Source organism: Nothobranchius furzeri, chromosome 3 (assembly GCF_043380555.1).
Source record: "Nothobranchius furzeri strain GRZ-AD chromosome 3, NfurGRZ-RIMD1, whole genome shotgun sequence".
Classification (NCBI taxonomy): Eukaryota; Metazoa; Chordata; class Actinopteri; order Cyprinodontiformes; family Nothobranchiidae; genus Nothobranchius; species Nothobranchius furzeri.
In genome coordinates, this window is record NC_091743.1 from 27,518,266 (window position 1) to 27,539,757 (window position 21,492).

The following is a 21,492-nucleotide window of genomic DNA, read 5'->3' on the forward strand; positions in this document are numbered from 1 at the left end:
AGAATTATGTTGCACGAAGCACAATTTCACATCATTCTGGGTTCATTTGTGTGAAAACAAGGTCCAATCAGGCTGAAACGTTACAAGAAGGTAGAATATATTGAGTTGTAAGTGATCTGAACGTTTCATGGTGATCGCACATTCCTATAGGGGGTCGAACCATGTCCCAAAGGTCACCGGGCCTGGTGTCACTTTAAAGAAGTAGTCAAGTTACACATTTGTGTGCTTATAAACTGGCTTCTGAATGTCCTAGAGAGATCAGGTTTGTTTTAATGTTCTCCAATCAACAGACCCTACAACCACAAAAAGCAATGGAGTCATTAGCACTTATGGTTTGTAAATGGCACCCAGAATTATGTTGCACGAAGCACAATTTCACATCATTCTGGGTCCATTTGTGTGAAAACAAGGTCCAATCCGGCTGAAACGTTACAAGAAGATAGAATCTATTGAGTTGTAAGTGATCTGAACGTTTCATGATGATAGCACATTCCTATAGGGGGTCAAACCATGTCCCAAAGGTCACCGGGCCTGGTGTCACTTTAAAGAAGTAGTCCAGTTACACATTTGTGGGCTTATAACTTGGCTTCTGAATGTCCTAGAGAGATCAGGTTTGTTTTAGTGTACTCCAATCAACAGCCCCTACAACCACAAAAAGGAATGGAGTCATTAGCACTTATGGTTTTTAAATGGCACCCAGAATTATGTTGCACGAAGCACAATTTCACATCATTCTGGGTTCATTTGTGTGAAAACAAGGTCCAATCAGGCTGAAACGTTACAAGAAGGTAGAATCTATTGAGTTGTAAGTGATCTGAACATTTCTTGATGATCGCACATTCCTATAGGGGGTCAAACCATGTCCCAAAGGTCACCGGGCCTGGTGTCACTTTAAAGAAGTAGTCCAGTTACACCTTTGTGGGCTTATAACTTGGCTTCTGAATGTCCTAGTGAGATCAGGTTTGTTTTAATGTACTCCAATCAACAGCCCCTACAACCACAAAAAGGAATGGAGTCATTAGCACTTATGGTTTGTAAATGGCACCCAGAATTATGTTGCACGAAGGACAATTTCACATCATTCTGGGTCCATTTGTGTGAAAACAAGGTCCTATCAGGCTGAAACGTTACAAGAAGGTAGAATCTATTGAGTTGTAAATTTTCTGAACGTTTCATGATGATCGCACATTCCTATAGGGTGTAAAAACATGTCCCAAAGGTCACCAGGCCTGGTGTGACTTTAAAGAAGTAGTCCAGTTACACATTTGTGGGCTTATAACTTGGCTTTTGAATATCCTAGAGAGGTCAGGTTTGTTTTAGAGTACTCCAATTAACAGCCCCATTACCCCAAAAAGGAATGGAGTCATTAGCACTTATGGTTTTTAAATGGCACCCAGACTTATGTTGCACGAAGCACAATTTCACATCATTCTGGGTTCATTTGTGTGAAAACAAGGTCCAATCAGGCAGAAACGTTACAAGAAGGTAGAATCTATTGAGTTGTAAGGGATCTGAATGTTTCATGATGATAACACTTTCCTAAGGGGGTCAAACCATGTCCCAAAGGTCACCGGATCTGGTGTCAATTTAAAGAAGTAGTCCAGTTACACATTTGTGGGCTTTTAACTTGGCTTCTGAATGTCCTAGAGAGATCAGGTTTGTTTTAGTGTACTCCAATCAACAGCCCCTACAACCACAAAACGGAATGGAGTCATTAGCACTTATGGTTTTTAAATGGCACCCAGAATTATGTTGCAGGAAGCACAATTTCACATCATTCTGGGTTCATTTGTGTGAAAACAAGGTCCAATCAGGCTGAAACGTTACAAGAAGGTAGAATCTATTGAGTTGTAAGTGATCTGAACGTTTAATGATGATCGCACATTCCTATAGGGGGTAAAACCATGTCCCAAAGGTCACCAGGCCTGGTGTCACTTTAAAGAAGTAGTCCAGTTACACATTTGTGGGCTTATAACTTGGCTTCTGAATGTCCTAGAGAGATCAGGTTTGTTTTAATGTACTCCAATCAACAGCCCCTACAACCACAAAAAGGAATGGAGTCATAAGCACTTATGGTTTGTAAATGGCACCCAGAATTATGTTGCACGAAGCACAATTTCACATCATTCTGGGTCCATTTGTGTGAAAACAAGGTCCAATCAGGCTGAAACGTTACAAGAAGGTAGAATCTATTGAGTTGTAAGTGATCTGAACGTTTCATGATGATCGCACATTCCTATAGGGGGTAAAACCATGTCCCAAAGGTCACCAGGCCTGGTGTCACTTTAAAGAAGTAGTCCAGTTACACATTTCTGGGCTTATAACTTGGCTTCTGAATGTCCTAGAGAGATCAGGTTTTTTTTAGTGTACTCCAATCAACAGACCCTACAACCACAAAAAGGAATGGAGTCATTAGAACTTATGGTTTGTAAATGGCACCCAGAATTATGTTGCACGAAGCACAATTTCACATCATTCTGGGTCCATTTGTGTGAAAACAAGGTCCAATCAGGCTGAAACGTTACAAGAAGGTAGAATCTATTGAGTTGTAAGTGATCTGAACGTTTCATGATGATCGCACATTCCTATAGGGGGTCAAACCATGTCCCAAAGGTCACCAGGCCTGGTGTCACTTTAAAGAAGTAGTCCAGTTACACATTTGTGGGCTTATAACTTGGCTTCTGAATATCCTAGAGAGGTCCGGTTTGTTTTAGAGTACTCCAATTAACAGCCCCCATTACCCCAAAAAGGAATGGAGTCATTAGCACTTATGGTTTTTAAATGGCACCCAGAATTTTGTTGCACGAAGCACAATTTCACATCATTCTGGGTTCATTTGTGTGAAAACAAGGTCCAATCAGGCAGAAACGTTACAGGAAGGTAGAATCTATTGAGTTGTAAGTGATCTGAACGTTTCATGATGATAGCACTTTCCTAAGGGGGTCAAACCATGTCCCAAAGGTCACCGGATCTGGTGTCAATTTAAAGAAGTAGTCCAGTTACACATTTGTGGGCTTATAACTTGGCTTCTGAATGTCCTAGAGAGATCAGGTTTGTTTTAGTGTACTCCAATCAACAGCCCCTACAACCACAAAAAGGAATGGAGTCATTAGCACTTATGGTTTTTAAATGGCACCCTGAATTATGTTGCACGAAGAACAATTTCACATCATTCTGGGTTCATTTGTGTGAAAACAAGGCCCAATCAGGCTGAAACGTTACAAGAAGGTAGAATCTATTGAGTTGTAAGTGATCTGAACGTTTCATGATGATCGCACATTCCTATAGGGGGTCAAACCATGTCCCAAAGGTCACCGGGCCTGGTGTCACTTTAAAGAAGTAGTCCAGTTACACCTTTGTTGGGCTTATAACTTGGCTTCTGAATGTCCTAGAGAGATCAGGTTTGTTTTAATGTACTCCAATCAACAGCCTCTACAACCACAAAAAGGAATGGCGTCATTAGCACTTATGGTTTGTAAATGGCACCCAGAATTATGTTGCACGAAGCACAATTTCACATCATTCTGGGTCCATTTGTGTGAAAACAAGGTCCAATCAGGCTGAAACGTTACAAGAAGGTAGAATCTATTGAGTTGTAAGTGATCTGAACGTTTCATGATGATCGCACATTCCTATAGGGGGTAAAACCATGTCCCAAAGGTCACCAGGCCTGGTGTCACTTTAAAGAAGTAGTCCAGTTACACATTTGTGGGCTTATAACTTGGCTTCTGAATATCCTAGAGAGGTCAGGTTTGTTTTAGAGTACTCCGATTAACAGCCCCCATTACCCCAAAAAGGAATGGAGTCATTAGCACTTATGGTTTTTAAATGGCACCCAGAATTATGTTGCACAAAGCACAATTTCACATCATTCTGGGTTCATTTGTGAGAAAACAAGGTCCAATCAGGCAGAAACATTACAGGAAGGTAGAATCTATTGAGTTGTAAGTGATCTGAACGTTTCATGATGATAGCACTTTCCTAAGGGGGTCAAACCATGTCCCAAAGGTCACCGGATCTGGTGTCAATTTAAAGAAGTAGTCCAGTTACACATTTGTGGGCTTATAACTTGGCTTCTGAATGTCCTAGAGAGATCAGGTTTGTTTTAGTGAACTCCAATCAACAGCCCCTACAACCACAAAAAGGAATGGAGTCATTAGCACTTATGGTTTTTAAATGGCACCCAGAATTATGTTGCACGAAGCACAATTTCACATCATTCTGGGTCCATATGTGTGAAAACAAGGTCCAATCAGGCTGAAACGTTACAAGAAGGTAGAATCTATTAAGTTGTAAGTGATCTGAACGTTTCATGATGATCGCACATTCCTATAGGGGGTAAAACCATGTCCCAAAGGTCACCAGGCCTGGTGTCACTTTAAAGAAGTAGTCCAGTTACACATTTGTGGGCTTATAACTTGGCTTCTGAATGTCCTAGAGAGATCAGGTTTGTTTTAGTGTACTCCAATCAACAGCCCCTACAACCACAAAAAGGAATGGAGTCATTAGCACTTATGGTTTTTAAATGGCACCCTGAATTATGTTGCACGAAGAACAATTTCACATCATTCTGGGTTCATTTGTGTGAAAACAAGGCCCAATCAGGCTGAAACGTTACAAGAAGGTAGAATCTATTGAGTTGTAAGTGATCTGAACGTTTCATGATGATCGCACATTCCTATAGGGGGTCAAACCATGTCCCAAAGGTCACCGGGCCTGGTGTCACTTTAAAGAAGTAGTCCAGTTACACCTTTGTTGGGCTTATAACTTGGCTTCTGAATGTCCTAGAGAGATCAGGTTTGTTTTAATGTACTCCAATCAACAGCCTCTACAACCACAAAAAGGAATGGAGTCATTAGCACTTATGGTTTGTAAATGGCACCCAGAATTATGTTGCACGAAGCACAATTTCACATCATTCTGGGTCCATTTGTGTGAAAACAAGGTCCAATCAGGCTGAAACGTTACAAGAAGGTAGAATCTATTGAGTTGTAAGTGATCTGAACGTTTCATGATGATCGCACATTCCTATAGGGGGTAAAACCATGTCCCAAAGGTCACCAGGCCTGGTGTCACTTTAAAGAAGTAGTCCAGTTACACATTTGTGGGCTTATAACTTGGCTTCTGAAAATCCTAGAGAGGTCAGGTTTGTTTTAGAGTACTCCGATTAACAGCCCCCATTACCCCAAAAAGGAATGGAGTCATTAGCACTTATGGTTTTTAAATGGCACCCAGAATTATGTTGCACGAAGCACAATTTCACATCATTCTGGGTTCATTTGTGTGAAAACAAGGTCCAATCAGGCAGAAACATTACAGGAAAGTAGAATCTATTGAGTTGTAAGTGATCTGAACGTTTCATGATGATAGCACTTTCCTAAGGGGGTCAAACCATGTCCCAAAGGTCACCGGATCTGGTGTCAATTTAAAGAAGTAGTCCAGTTACACATTTGTGGGCTTATAACTTGGCTTCTGAATGTCCTAGAGAGATCAGGTTTGTTTTAGTGAACTCCAATCAACAGCCCCTACAACCACAAAAAGGAATGGAGTCATTAGCACTTATGGTTTTTAAATGGCACCCAGAATTATGTTGCACGAAGCACAATTTCACATCATTCTGGGTCCATATGTGTGAAAACAAGGTCCAATCAGGCTGAAACGTTACAAGAAGGTAGAATCTATTAAGTTGTAAGTGATCTGAACGTTTCATGATGATCGCACATTCCTATAGGGGGTAAAACCATGTCCCAAAGGTCACCAGGCCTGGTGTCACTTTAAAGAAGTAGTCCAGTTACACATTTGTGGGCTTATAACTTGGCTTCTGAATGTCCTAGAGAGATCAGGTTTGTTTTAGTGTACTCCAATCAACAGCCCCTACAACCACAAAAAGGAATGGAGTCATTAGCACTTATGGTTTTTAAATGGCACCCTGAATTATGTTGCACGAAGAACAATTTCACATCATTCTGGGTTCATTTGTGTGAAAACAAGGCCCAATCAGGCTGAAACGTTACAAGAAGGTAGAATCTATTGAGTTGTAAGTGATCTGAACGTTTCATGATGATCGCACATTCCTATAGGGGGTCAAACCATGTCCCAAAGGTCACCGGGCCTGGTGTCACTTTAAAGAAGTAGTCCAGTTACACCTTTGTTGGGCTTATAACTTGGCTTCTGAATGTCCTAGAGAGATCAGGTTTGTTTTAATGTACTCCAATCAACAGCCTCTACAACCACAAAAAGGAATGGAGTCATTAGCACTTATGGTTTGTAAATGGCACCCAGAATTATGTTGCACGAAGCACAATTTCACATCATTCTGGGTCCATTTGTGTGAAAACAAGGTCCAATCAGGCTGAAACGTTACAAGAAGGTAGAATCTATTGAGTTGTAAGTGATCTGAACGTTTCATGATGATCGCACATTCCTATAGGGGGTAAAACCATGTCCCAAAGGTCACCAGGCCTGGTGTCACTTTAAAGAAGTAGTCCAGTTACACATTTGTGGGCTTATAACTTGGCTTCTGAAAATCCTAGAGAGGTCAGGTTTGTTTTAGAGTACTCCGATTAACAGCCCCCATTACCCCAAAAAGGAATGGAGTCATTAGCACTTATGGTTTTTAAATGGCACCCAGAATTATGTTGCACGAAGCACAATTTCACATCATTCTGGGTTCATTTGTGTGAAAACAAGGTCCAATCAGGCAGAAACATTACAGGAAAGTAGAATCTATTGAGTTGTAAGTGATCTGAACGTTTCATGATGATAGCACTTTCCTAAGGGGGTCAAACCATGTCCCAAAGGTCACCGGATCTGGTGTCAATTTAAAGAAGTAGTCCAGTTACACATTTGTGGGCTTATAACTTGGCTTCTGAATGTCCTAGAGAGATCAGGTTTGTTTTAGTGAACTCCAATCAACAGCCCCTACAACCACAAAAAGGAATGGAGTCATTAGCACTTATGGTTTTTAAATGGCACCCAGAATTATGTTGCACGAAGCACAATTTCACATCATTCTAGGTTCATTTGTGGGAAAACAAGGTCCAATCAGGCTGAAACGTTACAAGAAGGTAGAATCTATTGAGTTGTAAGTGATCTGAACGTTTCATGGTTATCGCACATTCCTATAGGGGGTCAAACCATGTCCCAAAGGTCACCGGACCTGGTGTCACTTTAAATAAGTAGTCCAGTTACACCTTTGTGGGCTTATAACCTGGCTTCTGAATGTCCTAGAGAGATCAGGTTTGTTTTAATGTACTCCAATCAACAGCCCCTACAACCACAAAAAGGAATGGAGTCATTAGCACTTATGGTTTGTAAATGGCACCGAGAATTATGTTGCACGAAGCACAATTTCACATCATTCTGGGTCCATTTGTGTGAAAACAAGGTCCAATCAGGCTGAAACGTTACAAGAAGGTAGAATCTATTGAGTTGTAAGTGATCTGAACGTTTCATGATGATCGCACATTCATATAGGGGGTCAAACCATGTCCAAAAGGTCACCGGGCCTGGTGTCACTTTAAAGAATTAGTCCAGTTACACATTTCTGGGCTTATAACTTGGCTTCTGAATGTCCTAGAGAGATCAGGTTTGTTTTAATGTACTCCAATCAACAGCCCCTACAACCACAAAAAGGAATGGAGTCATTAGCACTTATGGTTTGTAAATGGCACCCAGAATTATGTTGCACGAAGCACAATTTCACATAATTCTGGGTCCATTTGTGTGAAAACAAGGTCCAATCAGGCTGAAACGTTACAAGAAGGTAGAATCTATTGAGTTGTAAGTGATCTGAACGTTTCATGATGATCGCACATTCCTATAGGGGGTAAAACCATGTCCCAAAGGTCACCAGGCCTGGTGTCACTTTAAAGAAGTAGTCCAGTTACACATTTGTGGGCTTATAACTTGGCTTCTGAATGTCCTAGAGAGATCAGGTTTGTTTTAGTGTACTCCAATCAACAGCCCCTACAACCACAAAAAGGAATGGAGTCATTAGCACTTATGGTTTTTTAATGGCACCCAGAATTATGTTGCACGAAGCACAATTTCACATCATTCTGGGTTCATTTGTGGGAAAACAAGGTCCAATCAGGCTGAAACGTTACAAGAAGGTAGAATATATTGAGTTGTAAGTGATCTGAACGTTTCATGATGATCGCACATTCCTATAGGGGGTCAAACCATGTCCCAAAGGTCACCGGATCTGGTGTCAATTTAAAGAAGTAGTCCAGTTACACATTTGTGGGCTTATAACTTGGCTTCTGAATGTCCTAGAGAGATCAGGTTTGTTTTAGTGTACTCCAATCAACAGCCCCTACAACCACAAAAAGGAATGGAGTCATTAGCACTTATGGTTTTTAAATGGTACCCAGAATTATGTTGCACGAAGCACAATTTCACATCAATCTGGGTTCATTTGTGTGAAAACAAGGTCCAATCAGGCTGAAACGTTACAAGAAGGTAGAATCTATTGAGTTGTAAGTGATCTGAACGTTTCATGGTGATCGCACATTCCTATAGGGGGTCGAACCATGTCCCAAAGGTCACCGGGCCTGGTGTCACTTTAAAGAAGTAGTCAAGTTACACATTTGTGTGCTTATAAACTGGCTTCTGAATGTCCTAGAGAGATCAGGTTTGTTTTAATGTTCTCCAATCAACAGCCCCTACAACCACAAAAAGCAATGGAGTCATTAGCACTTATGGTTTGTAAATGGCACCCAGAATTATGTTGCACGAAGCACAATTTCACATCATTCTGGGTCCATTTGTGTGAAAACAAGGTCCAATCCGGCTGAAACGTTACAAGAAGATAGAATCTATTGAGTTGTAAGTGATCTGAACGTTTCATGATGATAGCACATTCCTATAGGGGGTCAAACCATGTCCCAAAGGTCACCGGGCCTGGTGTCACTTTAAAGAAGTAGTCCAGTTACACATTTGTGGGCTTATAACTTGGCTTCTGAATGTCCTAGAGAGATCAGGTTTGTTTTAGTGTACTCCAATCAACAGCCCCTACAACCACAAAAAGGAATGGAGTCATTAGCACTTATGGTTTTTAAATGGCACCCAGAATTATGTTGCACGAAGCACAATTTCACATCATTCTGGGTTCATTTGTGTGAAAACAAGGTCCAATCAGGCTGAAACGTTACAAGAAGGTAGAATCTATTGAGTTGTAAGTGATCTGAACATTTCTTGATGATCGCACATTCCTATAGGGGGTCAAACCATGTCCCAAAGGTCACCGGGCCTGGTGTCACTTTAAAGAAGTAGTCCAGTTACACCTTTGTGGGCTTATAACTTGGCTTCTGAATGTCCTAGTGAGATCAGGTTTGTTTTAATGTACTCCAATCAACAGCCCCTACAACCACAAAAAGGAATGGAGTCATTAGCACTTATGGTTTGTAAATGGCACCCAGAATTATGTTGCACGAAGGACAATTTCACATCATTCTGGGTCCATTTGTGTGAAAACAAGGTCCTATCAGGCTGAAACGTTACAAGAAGGTAGAATCTATTGAGTTGTAAATTTTCTGAACGTTTCATGATGATCGCACATTCCTATAGGGTGTAAAAACATGTCCCAAAGGTCACCAGGCCTGGTGTGACTTTAAAGAAGTAGTCCAGTTACACATTTGTGGGCTTATAACTTGGCTTTTGAATATCCTAGAGAGGTCAGGTTTGTTTTAGAGTACTCCAATTAACAGCCCCATTACCCCAAAAAGGAATGGAGTCATTAGCACTTATGGTTTTTAAATGGCACCCAGACTTATGTTGCACGAAGCACAATTTCACATCATTCTGGGTTCATTTGTGTGAAAACAAGGTCCAATCAGGCAGAAACGTTACAAGAAGGTAGAATCTATTGAGTTGTAAGGGATCTGAATGTTTCATGATGATAACACTTTCCTAAGGGGGTCAAACCATGTCCCAAAGGTCACCGGATCTGGTGTCAATTTAAAGAAGTAGTCCAGTTACACATTTGTGGGCTTTTAACTTGGCTTCTGAATGTCCTAGAGAGATCAGGTTTGTTTTAGTGTACTCCAATCAACAGCCCCTACAACCACAAAACGGAATGGAGTCATTAGCACTTATGGTTTTTAAATGGCACCCAGAATTATGTTGCAGGAAGCACAATTTCACATCATTCTGGGTTCATTTGTGTGAAAACAAGGTCCAATCAGGCTGAAACGTTACAAGAAGGTAGAATCTATTGAGTTGTAAGTGATCTGAACGTTTAATGATGATCGCACATTCCTATAGGGGGTAAAACCATGTCCCAAAGGTCACCAGGCCTGGTGTCACTTTAAAGAAGTAGTCCAGTTACACATTTGTGGGCTTATAACTTGGCTTCTGAATGTCCTAGAGAGATCAGGTTTGTTTTAGTGTACTCCAATCAACAGCCCCTACAACCACAAAAAGGAATGGAGTCATAAGCACTTATGGTTTGTAAATGGCACCCAGAATTATGTTGCACGAAGCACAATTTCACATCATTCTGGGTCCATTTGTGTGAAAACAAGGTCCAATCAGGCTGAAACGTTACAAGAAGGTAGAATCTATTGAGTTGTAAGTGATCTGAACGTTTCATGATGATCGCACATTCCTATAGGGGGTAAAACCATGTCCCAAAGGTCACCAGGCCTGGTGTCACTTTAAAGAAGTAGTCCAGTTACACATTTCTGGGCTTATAACTTGGCTTCTGAATGTCCTAGAGAGATCAGGTTTTTTTTAGTGTACTCCAATCAACAGACCCTACAACCACAAAAAGGAATGGAGTCATTAGCACTTATGGTTTGTAAATGGCACCCAGAATTATGTTGCACGAAGCACAATTTCACATCATTCTGGGTCCATTTGTGTGAAAACAAGGTCCAATCAGGCTGAAACGTTACAAGAAGGTAGAATCTATTGAGTTGTAAGTGATCTGAACGTTTCATTATGATCGGACATTCCTATAGGGGGTCAAACCATGTCCCAAAGGTCACCAGGCCTGGTGTCACTTTAAAGAAGTAGTCCAGTTACACATTTGTGGGCTTATAACTTGGCTTCTGAATATCCTAGAGAGGTCCGGTTTGTTTTAGAGTACTTCAATTAACAGCCCCCATTACCCCAAAAAGGAATGGAGTCATTAGCACTTATGGTTTTTAAATGGCACCCAGAATTTTGTTGCACGAAGCACAATTTCACATCATTCTGGGTTCATTTGTGTGAAAACAAGGTCCAATCAGGCAGAAACGTTACAGGAAGGTAGAATCTATTGAGTTGTAAGTGATCTGAACGTTTCATGATGATAGCACTTTCCTAAGGGGGTCAAACCATGTCCCAAAGGTCACCGGATCTGGTGTCAATTTAAAGAAGTAGTCCAGTTACACATTTGTGGGCTTATAACTTGGCTTCTGAATGTCCTAGAGAGATCAGGTTTTTTTTAGTGTACTCCAATCAACAGCCCCTACAACCACAAAAAGGAATGGAGTCATTAGCACTTATGGTTTTTAAATGGCACCCTGAATTATGTTGCACGAAGAACAATTTCACATCATTCTGGGTTCATTTGTGTGAAAACAAGGCCCAATCAGGCTGAAACGTTACAAGAAGGTAGAATCTATTGAGTTGTAAGTGATCTGAACGTTTCATGATGATCGCACATTCCTATAGGGGGTCAAACCATGTCCCAAAGGTCACCGGGCCTGGTGTCACTTTAAAGAAGTAGTCCAGTTACACCTTTGTTGGGCTTATAACTTGGCTTCTGAATGTCCTAGAGAGATCAGGTTTGTTTTAATGTACTCCAATCAACAGCCTCTACAACCACAAAAAGGAATGGCGTCATTAGCACTTATGGTTTGTAAATGGCACCCAGAATTATGTTGCACGAAGCACAATTTCACATCATTCTGGGTCCATTTGTGTGAAAACAAGGTCCAATCAGGCTGAAACGTTACAAGAAGGTAGAATCTATTGAGTTGTAAGTGATCTGAACGTTTCATGATGATCGCACATTCCTATAGGGGGTAAAACCATGTCCCAAAGGTCACCAGGCCTGGTGTCACTTTAAAGAAGTAGTCCAGTTACACATTTGTGGGCTTATAACTTGGCTTCTTAATATCCTAGAGAGGTCAGGTTTGTTTTAGAGTACTCCGATTAACAGCCCCCATTACCCCAAAAAGGAATGGAGTCATTAGCACTTATGGTTTTTAAATGGCACCCAGAATTATGTTGCACAAAGCACAATTTCACATCATTCTGGGTTCATTTGTGAGAAAACAAGGTCCAATCAGGCAGAAACATTACAGGAAGGTAGAATCTATTGAGTTGTAAGTGATCTGAACGTTTCATGATGATAGCACTTTCCTAAGGGGGTCAAACCATGTCCCAAAGGTCACCGGATCTGGTGTCAATTTAAAGAAGTAGTCCAGTTACACATTTGTGGGCTTATAACTTGGCTTCTGAATGTCCTAGAGAGATCAGGTTTGTTTTAGTGAACTCCAATCAACAGCCCCTACAACCACAAAAAGGAATGGAGTCATTAGCACTTATGGTTTTTAAATGGCACCCAGAATTATGTTGCACGAATCACAATTTCACATCATTCTGGGTTCATTTGTGGGAAAACAAGGTCCAATCGGGCTGAAACGTTACAAGAAGGTAGAATCTATTGAGTTGTAAGTGATCTGAACGTTTCATGGTTATCGCACATTCCTATAGGGGGTCAAACCATGTCCCAAAGGTCACCGGGCCTGGTGTCACTTTAAATAAGTAGTCCAGTTACACCTTTGTGGGCTTATAACCTGGCTTCTGAATGTCCTAGAGAGATCAGGTTTGTTTTAATGTACTCCAATCAACAGCCCCTACAACCACAAAAAGGAATGGAGTCATTAGCACTTATGGTTTTTAAATGGCACCCAGAATTATGTTGCACGAAGCACAATTTCACATCATTCTGGGTTCATTTGTGTGAAAACAAGGTCCAATCAGGCTGAAACATTACAAGAAGGTAGAATCTATTGAGTTGTAAGTGATCTGAACATTTCTTGATGATCGCACATTCCTATAGGGGGTCAAACCATGTCCCAAAGGTCACCGGGCCTGGTGTCACTTTAAAGAAGTAGTCCAGTTACACCTTTGTGGGCTTATAACTTGGCTTCTGAATGTCCTAGTGAGATCAGGTTTGTTTTAATGTACTCCAATCAACAGCCCCTACAACCACAAAAAGGAATGGAGTCATTAGCACTTATGGTTTGTAAATGGCACCCAGAATTATGTTGCACGAAGGACAATTTCACATCATTCTGGGTCCATTTGTGTGAAAACAAGGTCCTATCAGGCTGAAACGTTACAAGAAAGTAGAATCTATTGAGTTGTAAATTTTCTGAACGTTTCATGATGATCGCACATTCCTATAGGGTGTAAAAACATGTCCCAAAGGTCACCAGGCCTGGTGTGACTTTAAAGAAGTAGTCCAGTTACACATTTGTGGGCTTATAACTTGGCTTTTGAATATCCTAGAGAGGTCAGGTTTGTTTTAGAGTACTCCAATTAACAGCCCCATTACCCCAAAAAGGAATGGAGTCATTAGCACTTATGGTTTTTAAATGGCACCCAGACTTATGTTGCACGAAGCACAATTTCACATCATTCTGGGTTCATTTGTGTGAAAACAAGGTCCAATCAGGCAGAAACGTTACAAGAAGGTAGAATCTATTGAGTTGTAAGTGATCTGAACGTTTAATGATGATCGCACATTCCTATAGGGGGTAAAACCATGTCCCAAAGGTCACCGGATCTGGTGTCAATTTAAAGAAGTAGTCCAGTTACACATTTGTGGGCTTATAACTTGGCTTCTGAATGTCCTAGAGAGATCAGGTTTGTTTTAGTGCACTCCAATCTACAGCCCCTAAAACCACAAAACGGAATGGAGTCATTAGCACTTATGGTTTTTAAATGGCACCCAGAATTATGTTGCAGGAAACACAATTTCACATCATTCTGGGTTCATTTGTGTGAAAACAAGGTCCAATCAGGCTGAAACGTTACAAGAAGGTAGAATCTATTGAGTTGTAAGTGATCTGAACGTTTAATGATGATCGCACATTCCTATAGGGGGTAAAACCATGTCCCAAAGGTCACCAGGCCTGGTGTCACTTTAAAGAAGTAGTCCAGTTACACATTTGTGGGCTTATAACTTGGCTTCTGAATGTCCTAGAGAGATCAGGTTTGTTTTAGTGTACTCCAATCAACAGCCCCTACAACCACAAAAAGGAATGGAGTCATAAGCACTAATGGTTTGTAAATGGCACCCAGAATTATGTTGCACGAAGCACAATTTCACATCATTCTGGGTCCATTTGTGTGAAAACAAGGTCCAATCAGGCTGAAACGTTACAAGAAGGTAGAATCTATTGAGTTGTAAGTGATCTGAACGTTTCATGATGATCGCACATTCCTATAGGGGGTAAAACCATGTCCCAAAGGTCACCAGGCCTGGTGTCACTTTAAAGAAGTAGTCCAGTTACACATTTCTGGGCTTATAACTTGGCTTCTGAATGTCCTAGAGAGATCAGGTTTTTTTTTGTGTACTCCAATCAACAGACCCTACAACCACAAAAAGGAATGGAGTCATTAGCACTTATGGTTTGTAAATGGCACCCAGAATTATGTTGCACGAAGCACAATTTCACATCATTCTGGGTCCATTTGTGTGAAAACAAGGTCCAATCAGGCTGAAACGTTACAAGAAGGTAGAATCTATTGAGTTGTAAGTGATCTGAACGTTTCATGATGATCGCACATTCCTATAGGGGGTCAAACCATGTCCCAAAGGTCACCAGGCCTGGTGTCACTTTAAGGAAGTAGTCCAGTTACACATTTGTGGGCTTATAACTTGGCTTCTGAATATCCTAGAGAGGTCCGGTTTGTTTTAGAGTACTCCAATTAACAGCCCCCATTACCCCAAAAAGGAATGGAGTCATTAGCACTTATGGTTTTTAAATGGCACCCAGAATTTTGTTGCACGAAGCACAATTTCACATCATTCTGGGTTCATTTGTGTGAAAACAAGGTCCAATCAGGCAGAAACGTTACAGGAAGGTAGAATCTATTGAGTTGTAAGTGATCTGAACGTTTCATGATGATAGCACTTTCCTAAGGGGGTCAAACCATGTCCCAAAGGTCACCGGATCTGGTGTCAATTTAAAGAAGTAGTCCAGTTACACATTTGTGGGCTTATAACTTGGCTTCTGAATGTCCTAGAGAGATCAGGTTTGTTTTAGTGTACTCCAATCAACAGCCCCTACAACCACAAAAAGGAATGGAGTCATTAGCACTTATGGTTTGTAAATGGCACCCAGAATTATGTTGCACGAAGCACAATTTCACATCATTCTGGGTCCATATGTGTGAAAACAAGGTCCAATCAGGCTGAAACGTTACAAGAAGGTAGAATCTATTAAGTTGTAAGTGATCTGAACGTTTCATGATGATCGCACATTCCTATAGGGGGTAAAACCATGTCCCAAAGGTCACCAGGCCTGGTGTCACTTTAAAGAAGTAGTCCAGTTACACATTTGTGGGCTTATAACTTGGCTTCTGAATGTCCTAGAGAGATCAGGTTTGTTTTAGTGTACTCCAATCAACAGCCCCTACAACCACAAAAAGGAATGGAGTCATTAGCACTTATGGTTTTTAAATGGCACCCTGAATTATGTTGCACGAAGAACAATTTCACATCATTCTGGGTTCATTTGTGTGAAAACAAGGCCCAATCAGGCTGAAACGTTACAAGAAGGTAGAATCTATTGAGTTGTAAGTGATCTGAACGTTTCATGATGATCGCACATTCCTATAGGGGGTCAAACCATGTCCCAAAGGTCACCGGGCCTGGTGTCACTTTAAAGAAGTAGTCCAGTTACACCTTTGTTGGGCTTATAACTTGGCTTCTGAATGTCCTAGAGAGATCAGGTTTGTTTTAATGTACTCCAATCAACAGCCTCTACAACCACAAAAAGGAATGGAGTCATTAGCACTTATGGTTTGTAAATGGCACCCAGAATTATGTTGCACGAAGCACAATTTCACATCATTCTGGGTCCATTTGTGTGAAAACAAGGTCCAATCAGGCTGAAACGTTACAAGAAGGTAGAATCTATTGAGTTGTAAGTGATCTGAACGTTTCATGATGATCGCACATTCCTATAGGGGGTAAAACCATGTCCCAAAGGTCACCAGGCCTGGTGTCACTTTAAAGAAGTAGTCCAGTTACACATTTGTGGGCTTATAACTTGGCTTCTGAATATCCTAGAGAGGTCAGGTTTGTTTTAGAGTACTCCGATTAACAGCCCCCATTACCCCAAAAAGGAATGGAGTCATTAGCACTTATGGTTTTTAAATGGCACCCAGAATTATGTTGCACAAAGCACAATTTCACATCATTCTGGGTTCATTTGTGAGAAAACAAGGTCCAATCAGGCAGAAACATTACAGGAAGGTAGAATCTATTGAGTTGTAAGTGATCTGAACGTTTCATGATGATAGCACTTTCCTAAGGGGGTCAAACCATGTCCCAAAGGTCACCGGATCTGGTGTCAATTTAAAGAAGTAGTCCAGTTACACATTTGTGGGCTTATAACTTGGTTTCTGAATGTCCTAGAGAGATCAGGTTTGTTTTAGTGAACTCCAATCAACAGCCCCTACAACCACAAAAAGGAATGGAGTCATTAGCACTTATGGTTTTTAAATGGCACCCAGAATTATGTTGCACGAAGCACAATTTCACATCATTCTGGGTTCTTTTGTGGGAAAACAAGGTCCAATCGGGCTGAAACGTTACAAGAAGGTAGAATCTATTGAGTTGTAAGTGATCTGAACGTTTCATGGTTATCGCACATTCCTATAGGGGGTCAAACCATGTCCCAAAGGTCACCGGGCCTGGTGTCACTTTAAATAAGTAGTCCAGTTACACCTTTGTGGGCTTATAACCTGGCTTCTGAATGTCCTAGAGAGATCAGGTTTGTTTTAATGTACTCCAATCAACAGCCCCTACAACCACAAAAAGGAATGGAGTCATTAGCACTTATGGTTTGTAAATGGCACCCAGAATTATGTTGCACGAAGCACAATTTCACATCATTCTGGGTCCATTTGTGTGAAAACAAGGTCCAATCAGGCTGAAACGTTACAAGAAGGTAGAATCTATTGAGTTGTAAGTGATCTGAACGTTTCATGATGATCGCACATTCATATAGGGGGTCAAACCATGTCCAAAAGTTCACCGGGCCTGGTGTCACTTTAAAGAATTAGTCCAGTTACACATTTCTGGGCTTATAACTTGGCTTCTGAATGTCCTAGAGAGATCAGGTTTGTTTTAATGTACTCCAATCAACAGCCCCTACAACCACAAAAAGGAATGGAGTCATTAGCACTTATGGTTTTTTAATGGCACCCAGAATTATGTTGCACGAAGCACAATTTCACATCATTCTGGGTTCATTTGTGGGAAAACAAGGTCCAATCAGGCTGAAACGTTACAAGAAGGTAGAATATATTGAGTTGTAAGTGATCTGAACGTTTCATGATGATCGCACATTCCTATAGGGGGTCAAACCATGTCCCAAAGGTCACCGGATCTGGTGTCAATTTAAAGAAGTAGTCCAGTTACACATTTGTGGGCTTATAACTTGGCTTCTGAATGTCCTAGAGAGATCAGGTTTGTTTTAGTGTACTCCAATCAACAGCCCCTACAACCACAAAAAGGAATGGAGTCATTAGCACTTATGGTTTTTAAATGGTACCCAGAATTATGTTGCACGAAGCACAATTTCACATCATTCTGGGTTCATTTGTGTGAAAACAAGGTCCAATCAGGCTGAAACATTACAAGAAGGTAGAATCTATTGAGTTGTAAGTGATCTGAACGTTTCATGGTGATCGCACATTCCTATAGGGGGTCGAACCATGTCCCAAAGGTCACCGGGCCTGGTGTCACTTTAAAGAAGTAGTCAAGTTACACCTTTGTGTGCTTATAACCTGGCTTCTGAATGTCCTAGAGAGATCAGGTTTGTTTTAATGTTCTCCAATCAACAGCCCCTACAACCACAAAAAGCAATGGAGTCATTAGCACTTATGGTTTGTAAATGGCACCCAGAATTATGTTGCACGAAGCACAATTTCACATCATTCTGGGTCCATTTGTGTGAAAACAAGGTCCAATCAGGCTGAAACGTTACAAGAAGGTAGAATCTATTGAGTTGTAAGTGATCTGAACGTTTCATGATGATCGCACATTCATATAGGGGGTCAAACCATGTCCAAAAGGTCACCGGGCCTGGTGTCACTTTAAAGAATTAGTCCAGTTACACATTTCTGGGCTTATAACTTGGCTTCTGAATGTCCTAGAGAGATCAGGTTTGTTTTAATGTACTCCAATCAACAGCCCCTACAACCACAAAAAGGAATGGAGTCATTAGCACTTATGGTTTTTTAATGGCACCCAGAATTATGTTGCACGAAGCACAATTTCACATAATTCTGGGTCCATTTGTGTGAAAACAAGGTCCAATCAGGCTGAAACGTTACAAGAAGGTAGAATCTATTGAGTTGTAAGTGATCTGAACGTTTCATGATGATCGCACATTCCTATAGGGGGTAAAACCATGTCCCAAAGGTCACCAGGCCTGGTGTCACTTTAAAGAAGTAGTCCAGTTACACATTTGTGGGCTTATAACTTGGCTTCTGAATATCCTAGAGAGATCAGGTTTGTTTTAGTGTACTCCAATCAACAGCCCCTACAACCACAAAAAGCAATGGAGTCATTAGCACTTATGGTTTGTAAATGGCACCCAGAATTATGTTGCACGAAGCACAATTTCACATCATTCTGGGTCCATTTGTGTGAAAACAAGGTCCAATCCGGCTGAAACGTTACAAGAAGATAGAATCTATTGAGTTGTAAGTGATCTGAACGTTTCATGATGATCGCACATTCCTATAGGGGGTCAAACCATGTCCCAAAGGTCACCGGGCCTGGTGTCACTTTAAAGAAGTAGTCAAGTTACACCTTTGTGGGCTTATAACTTGGCTTCTGAATGTCCTAGAGAGATCAGGTTTGTATTAATGTACTCCAATCAAAAGCCCCTACAACCACAAAAAGGAATGGAGTCATTAGCACTTATGGTTTGTAAATGGCACCCAGAACTATGTTGCACGAAGCACAATTTCACATCATTCTGGGTCCATTTGTGTGAAAACAAGGTCCAATCAGGCTGAAACGTTACAAGAAGGTAGAATCTATTGAGTTGTAAGTAATCTGAACATTTCATGATGATCGCACATTCCTATAGGGGGTAAAACCATGTCCCAAAGGTCACCAGGCCTGGTGTCACTTTAAAGAAGTAATCCAGTTACACATTTGTGGGCTTATAACTTGGCTTCTGAATGTCCTAGAGAGATCAGGTTTGTTTTAGTGTACTCCAATCAACAGCCCCTACAACCACAAAAAGGAATGGAGTCATTAGCACTTATGGTTTGTAAATGGCACCCAGAATTATGTTGCACGAAGCACAATTTCACATCATTCTGGGTCCATTTGTGTGAAAACAAGGTCCAATCAGGCTGAAACGTTACAAGAAGGTAGAATCTATTAAGTTGTAAGTGATCTGAACGTTTCATGATGATCACACATTCCTATAGGGGGTAAAACCATGTCCCAAAGGTCATCAGGCCTGGTGTAACTTTAAAGAAGTAGTCCAGTTACACATTTGTGGGCTTATAACTTGGCTTCTGAATGTCCTAGAGAGATCAGGTTTGTTTTAGTGTACTCCAATCAACAGCCCCTACAACCACAAAAAGGAATGGAGTCATTAGCACTTATGGTTTTTAAATGGTACCCAGAATTATGTTGCACGAAGCACAATTTCCACATCATTCTGGGTTCATTTGTGTGAAAACTAGGTCCAATCAGGCTGAAACGTTACAAGAAGGTAGAATCTATTGAGTTGTAAGTGATCTGAACATTTCTTGATGATCGCACATTCCTATAGGGGGTCAAACCATGTCCCAAAGGTCACCGGGCCTGGTGTCACTTTAAAGAAGTAGTCCAGTTACACATTTGTGGGCTTATAACTTGGCTTCTGAATGTCCTAGAGAGATCAGGTTTGTTTTAATGTACTCCAATCAACAGCCCCTACAACCACAAAAAGGAATGGAGTCATTAGCACTTATGGTTTGTAAATGGCACCCAGAATTATGTTGCACGAAGGACAATTTCACATCATTCTGGGTCCATTTGTGTGAAAACAAGGTCCTATCAGGCTGAAACGTTACAAGAAGGTAGAATCTATTGAGTTGTAAATGTTCTGAACGTTTCATGATGATCGCACATTCCTATAGGGTGTAAAAACATATCCCAAAGGTCACCAGGCCTGGTGTGACTTTAAAGAAGTAGTCCAGTTACACATTTGTGGGCTTATAACTTGGCTTTTGAATATCCTAGAGAGGTCAGGTTTGTTTTAGAGTACTCCAATTAACAGCCCCCATTACCCCAAAAAGGAATGGAGTCATTAGCACTTATGGTTTTTAAATGGCACCCAGAATTATGTTGCACGAAGCACAATTTCACATCATTCTGGGTTCATTTGTGTGAAAACAAGGTCCAATCAGGCAGAAACGTTACAGGAAGGTAGAATCTATTGAGTTGTAAGGGATCTGAATGTTTCATGATGATAACACTTTCCTAAGGGGGTCAAACCATGTCCCAAAGGTCACCGGATATGGTGTCAATTTAAAGAAGTAGTCCAGTTACACATTTGTGGGCTTATAACTTGGCTTCTGAATGTCCTAGAGAGATCAGGTTTGTTTTAATGTACTCCAATCAACAGCCCCTACAACCACAAAAAGGAATGGAGTCATTAGCACTTATGGTTTGTAAATGGCACCCAGAATTATGTTGCACGAAGCACAATTTCACATCATTCTGGGTCCATTTGTGTGAAAACAAGGTCCAATATGGCTGAAACGTTACAAGAAGGTAGAATCTATTGAGTTGTAAGTGATCTGAACGTTTCATGATGATCGCACATTCCTATAGGGGGAAAAACCATGTCCCAAAGGTCACCAGGCCTGGTGTAACTTTAAAGAAGTAGTCCAGTTACACATTTGTGGGCTTATAACTTGGCTTCTGAATGTCCTAGAGAGATCAGGTTTGTTTTAGTGTTCTCCAATAAACAGCCCCTACAACCACAAAAAGGAATGGAGTCATTAGCACTTATGGTTTGTAAATGGCACCCAGAATTATGTTGCACGAAGCACAATTTCACATCATTCTGGGTCCATTTGTGTGAAAACAAGGTCCAATCAGGCTGAAACGTTACAAGAAGGTAGAATCTATTAAGTTGTAAGTGATCTGAACGTTTCATGATGATCGCACATTCCTATAGGGGGTAAAACCATGTCCCAAAGGTCACCAGGCCTGGTGTCACTTTAAAGAAGTAGTCCAGT